We start from the raw sequence: 9,297 nt of genomic DNA, 5'->3' as shown, positions 1-9,297 counted from the left end.
TTTTCAAAGCGATCTAAAGGCCTGTGATTTACAATATATAACATAAAGCCCAAGTGCACAAGGAAGCGAAACTGTATATCATAGTAAAACCTGCAGCGATTTTCAAATACTATGCTTGAAAGAGGGAGAGGCATGTTTTCTCTAATAAGCTTACTCCATTATACTCTATCTACACTTATGGGCTTTTATGTGTAGTGGATAATCCAGATCTAATGAAAAACAAAACATAGAACAATAAGGAACTTCTTGTGATCTAGTTATATTACTTACTTAAACGGGACAAAATGAGTATCAAAGTTTGGTTTTCTACACATCCACTTCAACTTATATAAGGATGACTATAGAAATTCCACTTATATGTATCGCATACTGCTTTTACATTCTAAGTGTGAAAATTCTGTAGCTTGTGCACTTGACTGGATTGGTTTAGGCAGTAAGCGGGAACAGATGTTTCTACAAATACTGGCACAAACAATATTTTTAGTTGAAACAATATGAAATTTAATTCTTAAAATTTATCCTTTTTTATCCTTTTTTTTTATTTTATCATTTGGAAAACACTTTAGATTTTATGATAATTATAACAGTTTTTAGATGGAATGTATATTAAGTGTCAGCTCAATCATCATTTACGGTCTATCAATAATTTAATTTCTGTTTTCAATTTGAAAGCATCATGTAATGACTGTCAGTAACTCAAAAGAAAATTTTTCTATAAAATTATTTTAGACGTATTTTTTTCAATAACTGCACCCAGAAAATTTGGACCTGAACATTTGATTATCAAAAGCAAGAGACACTAGTAATTTATTTATCGATTTATTTAATTTTTTGCTCCCATTAAACCATTACAAAAAATAATCATCATGGTCAATGAAATGAACATTTAAACTTGAAAGCATTAGTTTTCTCTCTAAGACGCCAATGTATATTATACATTGCACTCTGGATTTAGAGGGGGCAGTGGACTCGGTCTCCTTTTGTGTATATTTTTTCTTGGTATGGTTCTTTGGCCCGACCCAAACCACCTTTTCAGTATTTCTGGATCCGCCACTAATTTGTTTATCCATAATAACAATAAAACACACATCATTTTAGTCTTTTATTGCAGGTTTATCTTATGTGTCATGACAAATACAGATATATAAACTGCATCATTTACTAACAAATTTTTACATTCATAGTAAATTTAAATCACTCATTATGAATTCAGATATAAATACGCTATATTATTCTTTTTTAAAAGAGTGAGAAAAGATGATATTCACAATGATCAAAATTTTAACATAAGAAAATATATATGGAAGGATATGGAGATAACGAACAGTATTCAATCTCAAAGTCCATTAAACAATACACAAAATAAGAGCAGAGCAAACACGGACCTCCGAAACATCAGAGGTGGGATCAGGTGCCATGGAGGAGTGAGCATCCCCTGCCGACCTGTTTAATGTATTAAAATTCAATAAGAGTTATGCATTGTTAAACAATCGATGTTAATTGAATTAATAATTAAAGAAAAATTTCTCTCAAGTGAAAATCAGATTGTTAGAAGATAGAAATGAAAGAAAATGGATCAAAGATAGTTTTGAGTGAGAGGACATATACAAGAAAACAAAATGAAACTCGATATCATACAATAGCAGCCAAAATATTGTGTAAGGACATTTCTAAAGAATTCATACTGTTGAGAGTTATCTGCCCTTTATACAGCATGATCCGTGTAAGAAGACAGATAAAAAAAACACATTGATCAACACGACAAGGCTGAAAGTGAGATAACTTTGTGTGCTCTTTATATCAAGAGGAAAGTAATCCTAGTACATGTACGTATTTCACAATATCTACTTGTCATAAACACTCAACTTAAGTAACAAGGCAATCAAAATTTCTGTAACAGTGGTCTGTAATAGTCCACTTAAAATTAATCCGATTTTTCACGAGATACTAGATCGTAAGCAATAAAGAACACCAACAATTATTCAGATATGATAAATGGCTGTGATTTATTTAATAAATTATATTTGATTAATCAATAGATAATAAAATGATTCAAGTCAACAATGAAATGCAAGGAAAATATGAAGATATTTACCTATAGATTGAATCAGCTATTCAGCAATGGGAATAATTACGGTAATAATATAAATAGGCAGATAAATAAATAGGAGACAAACTCCTAAAAACGTCTGATAATTAAAAAGAACCAAGTGGTCCAAAGCGCTTCGTGAAGATGTCAGCAAGGAGAGAACTTATAGAGGAGTAAGGAATTGTTTGAAATCTAACTTTTTTACATTAGAGATAAGAATTTGAAAGAATTAATCCAGAACCAAGAGGAACTATTTGTGCGCAATACATATACTGTTTTTTTCAATGGGAGGAACTGTAGCTCTCCTGTCTGTCAATATTTTTTTCCGAGAGCTATAGTTCTGCAGCTAGATTTGCACAAAACTGAATCTAATCTACTAGATAATTTATTTACATGCGTTTCATCTTTCCTGGCCCAGTGGTTCTTGAGAAGAAGATTTCTAAAGATTTTTCCAATGTTAAACTTTGATACCCCATTTAGGCCCCACTCTATCTCCGGGGGTCATGATTTGAACAAACTTAAATCTTTACTACCAAAGAATGCTTCCACATGAGTTTCATCTCTCCTGGCTCAGTGGTTCTTGACATGAGGATGCTTCGACATGAGTTTCATCTTTCCTTGCCGAATTGTTCTTGAGAAAATTTTTAAAAATACAAATAATTTATAATTAATTCATAATTATCTCCCCTTGGAAGAGGAGTTTGGCCCTTCATTTGAACTAACTTGAATCCCTTTACAAACGGATACTTTGTGGCAAGTTTGGTTGAAATTGGTTCAGGGGTTCTTCAGAACAAGATGACAACGACGACGACAGACAACGGAAAACATTTGATCAGAAAACCTCAGTTTTGCCTTCGGCCCGGGTGAGCTAAAAAGTAGCTAAGCTTCATAAAGAGAATTACGTTATTTTGTATTTTTCACCTAAAACTTGTTATTATTATTAATCAGTTGTTGCTGATTAGTAGAGCTATCTGTTTTCAATGCTCTTTGAATTGTCATTATTTAGGAAAAAAAAAGAAAATCGGAAGGTTTTACTTTGTTGTTTTATGAACTACAAATTTGTTGCTTCATGATTACAACAACTATCAATTAAATGAAATGACTATATATGTCTTGGTCTTTTAGCCCAAGAACCAGACACCCCTCAGTCGGGTTTTGTTAATGCTGCTGTTGATAAGCGTCTCCTGATGAAGAACACAAAGCTGGCTGAATTGGAATTGCCAGAAGTGAGAGAAGAGGTAGAAGAATCGAACAGGAACAACGACTCACGTACAGTTGTACGATGTTTTGCTTGTCAGTGGTATAATCATTATACCTAGTCAGTGGCACGATGTTTATAGCTTGTCCGTGGTATGATTATTATACCTAGTCAGTGGTATGATGTTTATAGCTTGTCAGTGGTGTAATTATTATACCTGGTCAGTGGTATGATGTTTATAGCTTGTCAGCGGTATAACTATTATACCTAGTCAGTGGTATGATGTTTATAGCTTGTCAGCGGTATAATCATTATACCTAGTCAGTGGTATGACGTTTATAACTTGTCAGTGGTATAATTATTATACCTAGTCAGTGATACGATGTTTTAGCTTGTCAGTGGTATGATGTTTATAGCTTTTCAGTAATATTATTTTTATTACATTTCGAGTATTTGTACTTGGTAAATTTATGAAAACGAATACTTTAGTGATAAGGTTGAGAATCATTGAGTCAAACAGAACACACTTACACATCCATCTAGACCAGTTTTTACAACCGGAAAATGATTGATACTCTTATAGATAAATATCATCAAATCTATCCTGTGAGTTTAAACCCTATGAATATATGTATATTACAAAAAGATTAATTATCTAGTAACCAATCATATCGAAATAATTAGATTGTATGTACTTAAAGAATACTAATTAAACAGCCACATTCTACTTCGTCGGATACAAATTTAGCATCTATATATTTACAATGGACTATTCTACTTTTTCTGCAAAGCTTCATTTCTCTTTTTTATATAGAATAAATATAGTGAGTTGTTTTTTAAATTATTGACATAGAATATTTTCTGAATATATTTTAATGCTTAACAGAATCAGGATGGTTTAATATACATCGATGTGGAATTTACAACTAAGGGCATCGACTCAAAAGGGGAGATCAGTCATACACGGAGAAGAAGAGAGAACATAGTACACGTTCGTGGATTTCTCCCAGAAAGAGCCACCTACACTGAAATCGCAAAGTGACTGGTCCTCTTGAGAATTTCAATAAGACGATTTTCAATTATATTGTTTGGAAAATTCTTCTGGTATTGACGGAGTAACGTTAACACCATTTCATATTTTTGTACATTCATAATTGTAAGAGTTTATTCAATATTTCTATGTCGAATATATTGTTGTGCGAGGGCCGTTTAAAAAATATGCGGAATTTTGCTATTATTAACTCTTACAGGCGTCATGTAGTTTTGAAATTTCACAGAAATAACGGTATACAGGGAAATTTTTTCCCCCGTATTATTTTCGCCCCATTCGCCCTACTCACGGGAGATATGATTTCTTTCGTTTGAGGAACGAATTAGACAGAAATCAATTTCTACTTGGTGTGATAATGAATTACTTTTTCGGAATTACAAGGTTTTCATTCGAATCCCTGGTGAATATCACGTGGTTCTTTAGAACCGGTCTCGTTTGCAAGGCGTGAATAGTGGTTTAAATACCAGTTTAGGACGACACGTAGAGCACGACAAAGTTTAAATCTCAGAAGCAGAACGAAGTAGCGTAGGGAGTGGTTCATCGACATGTTTTAGCAATTGTAGATGATATGTAATCACAGAAAGTGGAGTTGGAGAGAGATTTGACAGTGTGGAAAACGAGGTCATCAGAGAAAAGCCATCTTAGAGCTTGTTTTTATAAGATAAGCATTCATTTGAGAATACAACTGATCAGTTTTTTAATAAGAAATAAAGTAGTGATAACAAGGCTTGTAATAGAGAGAATTTGAAAACAAATACATGTACATGATTGTATTAAATTATGAGATTCGTTAATTCTCGTCCGTATAGCATGGTTTAATTCTTGATTGTTTTATATATTGATAAATATTTTATCTTTGCTGTGATAATCGAAGTTATTTCCAGAAATAGATAATTTGTTTTGTAGAAAGATGGATTTGTTCATGGAAGAAAACTGGTGTTTATGAAAATCAAAACAAATACGTTACGATCATTTACCGTAAATCTGGAAATTTTTACTGTAGATAATTTTTTAGCAAATTTGCGCGTGCATTGAATACGCAAAAATATTTTTCTTAAAAATACATCAACATGCGAAGAATTTTTTTCTGAGAACTCGTGTCTTTTTTTTAACTCAGTGAATAGGTGTCGGTAAGCACTGGCCATTTTTAAAAGAAACCTGTTTACACTAGTCTACTATAACTACAAGTTAATTACCCGTGCGTAAATTGTCCTCATTATAAGCAATATCGTCTGATGATTTGACAAGCACTGAGGCGGTATGCCCCTTTTTAATTATTTTAATCAATTAATTTGCCAATAAAGAGAGAACTGTCATTTTATCTAACCGTGTATCAACACGGGCGATAACTCAAACTCAGTGCATTTACTAGAAAGTTCCAAATGCAAATGCGGCGTGTAAATTTTAGGTGAGAAAAACCAAACGTTGAGAAAATTAGTTATATTTTTTCTTCATTTGGATTATACTTTAGGTTAAAAGGCATACACAACCTCTAAAATGTTTGTTATAATTGACTTAGAAATTATTTTCAGTGCAAATCCTTTTGTATTTTTATCAAAATTGTTTCGGAGCGATTTTGCAATATCTTGCCACGTTGTGAGTATATTGGTGGTATTCTAACTGGGCATATTATTTGAAACATAACCTGATATGAAAATCTTCAGAGGTTTTTATTTTTAGCACCAGTGACAATTCGCAAAAATTTGAAGCGTAAAAATTAATCAACAGCTTTTTGACCCAAATTCGCAAAAATAAATCGACGTAAAAATTTCCAGATTTACGGTATTTTATTTTTCAATTAATGCAAGTATAGAATATATAAGATACTAGTATTATATTTGCATTTATATCCCATTAAATATGTTTGCTTATCATTTTAAAATGTCCTTAGTGCTTCAGCTTTATAACTTGGACATTTTCTAAGTACATGTATACAAAATATCGAGGACGTACAATTGTTTGAATTTATTTTTCAATTTCAGTTTCTTGCCATTTTCTCAAATGTGCTACTAAAATGAAAAGTTTTAGATATGTTGAAGAGAAAAAAGTATATTCTTATGTTTCAGGTAGATATATGTTGGGGTTGGTATCACGATGAGTATAATGAAGAAGGTGATTTTAAGATCTCCAGAGAAGTACGGTAGATTTTTTCTTTGCGTTTTATGCCAATTGAAAGTTAAATTCAAGTTAAAAGTTAACTCCATCATAATGGAAAAGAGAAACATTTCATATTCTGAACTTTGAATATAATAATTCGTTTTTCGATTTGTTTTAGTAGATTATTCAATCAGGAATCCGTATAGTAGAGTATAGGGCATAGACAAATTTTGTTTGGTATCTTTTAACCAAGTATATGTATTAATGACATATAAACTTTATAGAGGAAACGAGTTTTACTTGTCTTGTGATTAATGCAGGACAGGTACGGCAATGCCTAAGTGGATTAAAGGTTTAGAATATTTGGATTTTCATTATAGTTAAACTATGGTCTCATTTGAATTATCTACTTTGAATGGAAATTTATTAATTGAGTATTGATTTTGAAAAATATATGATCAAGATGGTATAAAATTATATTTATATGAATGTTAATTCTGCAATATTTGCGGTGTTGTTAATTGGCTTGATTGAGTTATCTTGAAAAAAGAGATTTAAGTATTTAGTTTCAATACTAAAAAGTTTTGATAACAGAAACTGAAGTTTTGTCGGTTTTGATTTTCGAGTAAAAAGGAAATTTTGTCAATGAATTCTAATTTTAAATATGATTCACCAAAATTGAATTGAACTTTTTCTGAATATTAATTTCATGAGTTGTTTTGCACAATTTTCGTGTTTGGTAGTGTTTGGAAGATTTGAATTTTGATAACGTTGATATATTTTGTTTTATGATGAAATGGTTTAATGAATGTTTATTAATTGGCAACCATTTATGGAGTATTTACTTTTATTGAAATAAGTTTTCAGTGGAAAGTGGTTTTTATAATCGGATTTATGCAGTGAATACGATATAAATCCATTTATCACAGCGCCCCACGCGGTATGATGCGCGCGCACTATACGCGCAAAGCATTGGAACAGTCAATTATAAACTACCCTCAAAGATACACGTCTTAATTGAGTGCTGCTAATTTTGAGAAATATTTTCAAATTCTTTCAAATACTTTCTTTGGAGAGATGCCCAAGCGCAAGTCGTCCGAAACTGTGGTTACATCCGCAAAAAAGTCCACCAGAAAAGAAAAAGCTGACACCAAATCCCACCAAAAAGAGCGGGAAAATGACAACCGTAATATTCACAGCATGGACGAGGACATTAACGAGTCTGCTAGCTCAGTAGATAAGTCTGACTACTTACCAGCGCCTATTGTTAGTGTTACTGATGCATTGGGTTGCACCATCCCTTCAAAAACACGCGAAAAAATACAAAATGGGGAGTATTTAGATCTGGGCGTCTTGTTAGAAACGTCGGAAAAAAGAAAAAAAAAATAAGATAAACCTAGTGGACGGGGAACTGGTCTTGCAAAAGGCCAAAAGTGGCAAAATCAGCGATATCGGGAAATAAACCGACGCGTTCCTTGTACTTACTAGTATTTACGTCGAAGCTCATCCCGATCAATCACTTGGTTGACTTAAATATATGCACACGGTTAGACTGGGTTTTTATAGATCTCCCACCGGCTGGAAATGGTACGACAAGCAATTTAGGCTTAAGAAGGCAAGAAATAGTTCTATGGCATGGGGGCAAATCGACAATGAACTTTGGATGTTATACGTAACTTCACCGATTACTACTTCCCAAAAAAACAGTTGAACCGTCAAAAGGCATGTGTTTTGATTTTAACTACAAGGGTGCATGTAGTAAACCCTATCGTATTTACGCACATCGTTGTATCAGGCGTGCATCCGACCACCCAATGTCCACTTGTCCTCGTAACCCAGCCCCTTGGTTCCCCATAAAAAAGCAGCCTTTTCGTTTTCAATCACCACTGTGCACTTGTATTTTGCATAAATTGATTTGAACCAGCCGTGGCCATTAAATGCCAAACTTAAGAAATAAATAATTAAGAAATAATAAATGCACTGTTGTTTTTATGTGGAGTCTGTGATAATACTGTAGCTATTTAAAATCTGTTATTTTTTAATTTAAAACAAAAATAGAATTTGAGCGGAATTTCAACTATAACCCAGCTTAACATAAAATATTTTATGGATGTTTATCATAACACATCTGTGGTGTTTGGTTTTTGGCGGGATTGATTTCAGTAGACAATGAGAAGTACAGAAATAGTAAAATAGAAATTAATATTTCTGTTTAAATTAATATTAAATTGGTTTTGAATTTGAATAACTTTGGCACATTTTAGCATATCATGCTTTTATGAATATTTTCCAACCACTTTTATGGTATTGTCATTTGGCAATTTATTAAAGATTGTTTTCATTATATTGCTGATAATATGAAATAGAAATTGATTGGATTCGAATGCTTTGCACATTTTATCATAAAATGATGTTATAGATGTTTATCCAACTGCATTCGTGGTGTTGCAGTTGGTTAAAGTAGTAAGTGGGTTCAGATCATACGAGTTGGAATTTATGTATGTTTATCCAGCCACATTTGTGGTGAAGCCATTTAGTAAGATTGGTTTCTGTAGAAAGTGTTTCTTAGCATTTAGTAAAGTAAACGTTGATAATTTTTATGAGAGCAAAGTAAAGTTTGATTGGAACTTGAAGTATTTTGATAAATTTATCACATAGTATGAATTTATGGATGTTTTTCGAACCCTTTTGTGGTGATGCCATTTGGCGAGATTGGTTTCTGTAGAAAGTATTTCTACATATGAAGTAAGGTAAAAGTTTATTATTCTGATGAAAATAAAGTAAAATTTGATTGAAATTTGAACTTTTTGATAAATTATATCCTAATATGAATGTATCGATTTGCATCCAACCACATTTGTG

The sequence above is a fragment of the Saccostrea cucullata genome, unplaced genomic scaffold (assembly GCF_032062105.1).
Source record: "Saccostrea cucullata isolate Sc308-1 unplaced genomic scaffold, CSIRO_AGI_Scuc_v1 ctg872, whole genome shotgun sequence".
Taxonomy (NCBI): Eukaryota; Metazoa; Mollusca; class Bivalvia; order Ostreida; family Ostreidae; genus Saccostrea; species Saccostrea cuccullata.
Note: the sequence above shows the minus strand (reverse complement) of the source record.